The sequence below is a fragment of the Phoca vitulina genome, unplaced genomic scaffold, assembly GCF_004348235.1.
Source record: "Phoca vitulina isolate PV1807 unplaced genomic scaffold, GSC_HSeal_1.0 scaffold12, whole genome shotgun sequence".
In the NCBI taxonomy this organism is placed as follows: Eukaryota; Metazoa; Chordata; class Mammalia; order Carnivora; family Phocidae; genus Phoca; species Phoca vitulina.
In genome coordinates this window covers 23,912,112-23,917,879 of record NW_022589715.1, presented here as the reverse complement: position 1 = coordinate 23,917,879, position 5,768 = coordinate 23,912,112, and positions in this window count along the sequence as shown.

Here is a 5,768-nt window from a genome sequence, read left to right as displayed (position 1 = left end):
AGGAGCCTGTGAGACGCCCCGCCCCCCCCCCCCAAAGGTTATCTCACAAGCACTGAAAACTGAGTCTTGATCTGTGGAAAAATAGAGTTGTAAAGAGTTTGCATCTAGGTATTGCTTGAAACTGTGGGAGTAAAGATAGATGATGGATGATTAGATAGATTAGATAGATAGATAGATAGATAGATAGATAGATAGATAGATAATAGATAGATGATAGATTGATAGGAAGGGTAGAATAGACAAAGGTGCCTAGTGGACATCCACAGTTAGGAAAAGAAAGGGGAGCCCACGGAGGAGCAATTCTCAGAGGTGGCAGAGCCAGGTAAGTACCTTGTTAAGAAAATGAAGGGAAGAGAGAGTTTCCAAAAGAAAAGGGAGTTGAAGTCAAATGCTGAAAAACCCACAGACAATTATGACTTAAAGAACCAGGAATTTCAAAATAGAGTCCTGATGAGCATTTCAAAGAATGAAGGGAACCCCTTAAACTCTGCTCATGGGGGAATACATGGGTACATTTCCACAGACCAAATTGGCAATATGGATCAGAAGAGTTAAATACTGCATATCTGGAAATTATACTTCTAGAAATTATACCTCTAGAAATGTATATAGAAAAGCAATACTCTTGAAGATGCAGTAAGATGGAGCTATGGGGCTGTTGGTCAAAATTTTGTTTAAAATAGTGAAGGGGCGCCTGGGTGGCTCGGTTGGTTAAGCATCTGCCTTGGGCTCAAGGCAGGTTGTGATCCTGGGGTCCAGGGAGCCTGTGTCAGGCTCCCTGCTCAGCAGGGAGTCTGCTTCTCCCTCTGCCCCTTCCCCTCCCCCTGCTCATGCTCTTTCCCTCAAATAAATAAATGAAATCTTAAAAAAATAAAATAGTGCAAATTTATCAACAGCACAAATGTCCAACAATAGGGAATATTTAATGTGTACAAAGAGGATTGTGATTGGTAATAAAGGTAAAGAAGCAGGTTACAAAAACTGTGTACGTTTCTCCCACTGCACCCCACCCCACCCCTTTTAAAGGAAGGCAATATAGAGAAAGAACTAGAAGAATATAATGCAAGAATCTCATGATGGTTGTTTCTGGATGGTAGGATATGATAATTATAAGATCTCTGTTTTTCCTTTCTGCACACCCATTTACCCTCCCTCCCTCCTTTGGATTACCTGTGTCTTCTATAATGACCCTGTCCAATAGAAATACAATGTGAGGGCGCCTGGGTGGCTCAGTCGTTAAGCGTCTGCCTTCAGCTCAGGTCATGATCCCAGGGTCCTGGTATCGAGTCCCACATCGGGCTCCCTGCTTGGCAGGAAGCCTGCTTCTCCCTCTCCCGCTCCCCCTGCTTGTGTTCCTGCTCTCGCTATCTCTCTCTCTGTCAAATAAATAAATAAAATCTTTAAAAAAAAAAAGAAAGAAATACAATGTGAGCCACATATATAATTTTAAACATTCTAGGAACTACATTTAAAAAATAAAAAGAAACAGATAAAAATAACCTTACTAATATATTTTTAACCCCAATATTTCAATGTTATCATTATAATATGTAATCAACACAAGAAAATATTAATAATATCCTAGATTTTTCAAAACACTCGGCCTTCCAAATCTGGTATATATTTTACATTTACAGAATATTTCAGTTTGGGCCATCCACATTTTAAGCACCAATGGCCATATGGCTTCCGTATTGGACAGCAAAGCTGTATAAAATTAATAGCTAACATTTATCAAGTGCTTACTATGTGCTAGGCACTCTGTAAACCCGTTGGGTGGGGATTATAACTCATTCAATCTCACGGTAACTCCTTAAGGTTGTTATGATTATTATTGTCTCCATAAGCACATGTTGCTATTGTAATAACACCATGGTAAAAGTTTTGGAGCTTTTTTGCAAGTCATTTCCCCCATGGGATGGCGGTGGAAGCTGGGTTGCAAAGGCTTATTGAGTCAAGGGGAACTGAGGGAGTTAGAGAGATTAAACCTTACTCAAAAAGTTTGATGGTGAAGAGAAGTTAGCAGAAACATGAGGACCAAAGGCTTTTTGTGGGGTGGGGAGACCTGAAGGTGAAGTGGGCTAAAGAGGAGGGAGAGGGATGAGAGGTAAAAGGGAAATGGCCAGAGATGTCCTCAGACCCAGCGCGCGAGGAGGACAAGGGCTCTGTTGGATAAACATAGCCTGGCCAGTGCTTGGGGGGCATGATGGACGCCACTGCTCCCCAGCTGGGGGTGGAGGTGGGGGTCATAGCCTGGGAGGCAGGGCGCAGACACAGGTGACCCCATCCTGCAGGTGAATGCTGGGACAGAGGAGGGGTGGGGGTGGGTGGGGGGGAGTTGGACTGAGTGGTGAAGAATGAAGTTAGCCTGCAAAGAATCAAAAAGGGAGGGGATATAGGCTTGAGAAGTACTTGATGACAAGACCAGATGACTGGATGAGGAAGATGAGAGAGCGAGGATCTGAGGACAATTACCAAGTTTCCTGCATGAGCAAAGTCAGAGACCGTAAGGTTTACTGAGTGCCTCCCTGGAGTCACACATTGGTCCTGTGCACCATATACTAATCTCACTCATCCTCACAGAGGACCCATATAATGCTCCCCCTTCCACAGATGTGCAAGCTGAGGCAAGATTATTGGCCCCACGTCTCACCATTAGTAAGTGGAAGAGTCAGGATTTGAGCCCAGGTTATTCCAGAGACGGAGGGAAGGAGGAGAAAAATGAGGAGGGTCCAGAGCTAGGACCGGGGGTCCAGGGGGTGGGGGGTGGGGTGCAGGTAGGCGCTGAATGAAAGGGAAGCAGCTGTGTGGGATGGGAGGGTCCTCCAGCCTGAGGAAGGCAGGATCAGTCTTTGGGCAGAACTCAGCAACATGGAAGGGAGGACCGGCAGGTGGAAAGGCAGGGTTGGGGAACAGAGGTGGGAGAAGGGGCAGCAGGTTTGGTTTAAGGTGGGCTGCTGTCCACTGGTGAGAAGAGGAGGCATTTGTGGACCCGATCAGCTGGGGGGCGGCAGAGGCAGAGACTGGCTGGGTGAGAAGGCCCAGGAAGAGATGGGGGCCAGGTGGGGAGCACTGATGCTAGATCCAGAACACAGTGGCAGGCTTAGAGGTGACAAGTTCTTCTCTTAACCTACTGCAGAAAAATCGACAATAGAGGAAGAGGCCCTAAGAGGAGCAGAAATAGAGGAAACTGGGCAAGGGATAAATATCTGTAGAGGGAGGGAAAGGATGGAGAGAGGTTAGAGAGTCACAGGAGAGGAAAGCCAGAGAAAGGAGGCTGGGGAGAGGGAAAGGGGAGGGAGGATGAAGGTAGAACCGCCATCACCTGGAGCACCCAGTGCCCCCAGCACCTTAACCCTGTGACTGCCTGTCTGGGGAGTTAGCTGCAGCTGTGGGGGGTGCGGATGGAATGAGGGTGGAACCTGAGCCAGACCAGGATCACTGCTCAATCCAGACTGCGACCAGACTCAAGTCACTGGTCCTGTGGACTCTGTTTCTTCATGCGTAAAATGGGGCTACTGACAGACAGCTAGATGTCAAAGTATTTCGCAAGCACCACCACAAGGGAAGGTGTTATTATAAAGATCTATCAAGTTAATACGAATATGTATCCCCAGAACCATGCAGATGAAAACAGATGTGGCCGGTGTAGATGCAAGTCTAGAAATGGCCCGGTAGATTGCCAGCTCTTCTACCTGCCCAGTTTAGCCAGTTCGCGGCCAATGTTCAGCCTCGCGGTGGGGTAGGAGGTGAGGGCCTGCGGCTGGATAGATGGTTCATCTCCGGCTAGAGGCGCAAGGCCCTGGGCAGGGTTAAACTCGCTCGGGCTCCTGTCTTCTCCGTGGCAGCCCCCTGTCGCCGCTGAGCACAGGCCCAGGCAATGCTTATCCAACTGAACCCGCGTCCCCGTGGGGATCTTGCTCCAACAAAATACCCAGTCATCTCCTTCTATATAAAGGGAAAATCTCAAGCTGTGCCTTTGCCCAGCTCCGCACCCTCGCCCCCTTAGTGCTGTGGCCTGCTTAGGTCTCCACTCGGAGGAGCTCTCCCTTTCCAGGACTGAGGCTGGAGCAAAGGAGGAGGGGGAAGAAATAAATGAAAAGTCGGGGTGGGGGGTGGAGCAGCGAGACAGGGAGGGAGAATAGACAGCCTGAGACGGAAACCGGAGAGAGAGAGAGAGAGAGAGAGAGAGAGAGAGACCAGCCAGTATAGAGAGCCAAAAAGAGCCGGAGAGGTCGCAAAAGAGGCACAGGCGCTGGCCGCGGATTCGGTAACGATTCCTTCCGCAGGCGTTTCTGCCGCGACTCCGCAGCGCTCGGCCCCGGGCTGCCCCGGACGCGCAGGGCTGCAGGGTGCGGTCGCCTCACCTCCCCCCTCTCGCCGCCCCCTCCCCACCTCGCCCAAGGGGGCCGGAACGGCGTCGGCGCGCGGGGGCTTTTCGGAGCAGTCGAGTGGAAAATAGACTTTAACCCGCTTTGTGGCGACGAGAGCGCCCGAAGCGCTCTCCCGGACCAGGGCTCCCGGCGCTCAGGCGGGCCACTCCCAAGACCCGGCCTGGAGTCCCTGCAGAGTCACGCGGCACGCGGAACCCCTGGTCTCGGGGCGCCGGCAGGCCCGGCCCGGATCTGCGCACCCGGCCGCGGCCGGGCCGCCCCGACTGACCCCGGCGGCGGCGAGGAAGCGGAGCGCGCTGCGGTCCCCTCCTTGCACTGCGCTGGCAGGGTCCGGGTCCCAGCCTCCCCACCACCGCCCAGCGCCCTCCTAGGCCTTGGTGCGGTGTTTCCAGCGGCCTGGAAGGCCCGGGTGAAAAAGTTTGCGGAGTACTGGTTCTCCTCACCCTCTCACCCCCAGGAAATTATTGCAAGAAATGGAAACCTGACGGAGCAGAGTCGTCCGCTGCTCCGCGGTCGCAGGTGGAAGGTGAGGGTCAGGGGAGGCCAGGCGGCTGCTGCGTTCCCGGGATGGCTGGTGTGTGTATTCTTGGAGGAAGGGTCGACTTGCTCGGCCAGCTCCAAGTTAAGGCCCGAGGCCCGGGCCCGGCCCGGCCCGCCTGCACCTGAGCCCCACGACGAAAGAAGGCGAGGAAAGCAGCAGATCGCCCTGCGCTGAGGCCCGCCGTCCTGGTGCGAGCAGAGCGCGGCCGCCGTGGCTGGGCCAAGGAGGTGCTTCCGAACCCGGATTTGCGGCTTGAGGTCTGCAAAGTGACCACTCCGGCGACTCCTCTCGCGCTGTCCCCGGCCTGGCCCCTTGTGAAAAGAACTGGGCGTCCCCTTTCTGGAGCTGTCCCCCGCAACACTCAGAAAACGCGAAACCTCACGAACAAGGCCGCGGCTTTCAGACCGCGGCCCAGGAGACAGACGGTGGGTGAGCGGGAGGGCCCAGGAGGCCAGGGGAGCAGTGCCCTGGTTATCGGAGAACGTATTTACTGGGCAAAAACCACCCTCCCTCCACTCGGATCCAAGTTGTCTGAGAACTGAAACGACATCCCAGGATGAACTGGAGAGGGTTCAACTGAGTTACACATCGGGAAGTGGGGTTGGAGTTTCTCCCAAGCCCCAGGCCCCTCGGACGCCTTCTTCGGCTCCCGCGTGGGCTGAGACGGTTGGGGAGGTCGCCAGACTCAGCTGAAAGGGCAGAGACGCGAAGAGAAGCCTGTGGCGAGGGGCGGGTGGGGGGTGGGGGGAGGCCTAGATAGCCCGGCAAAGGCTCCAGTCCGCTTTTTGCCTCCGACTGCTGGCTCCTTCCCCACCCGCCGTCCCTCGCCCCGC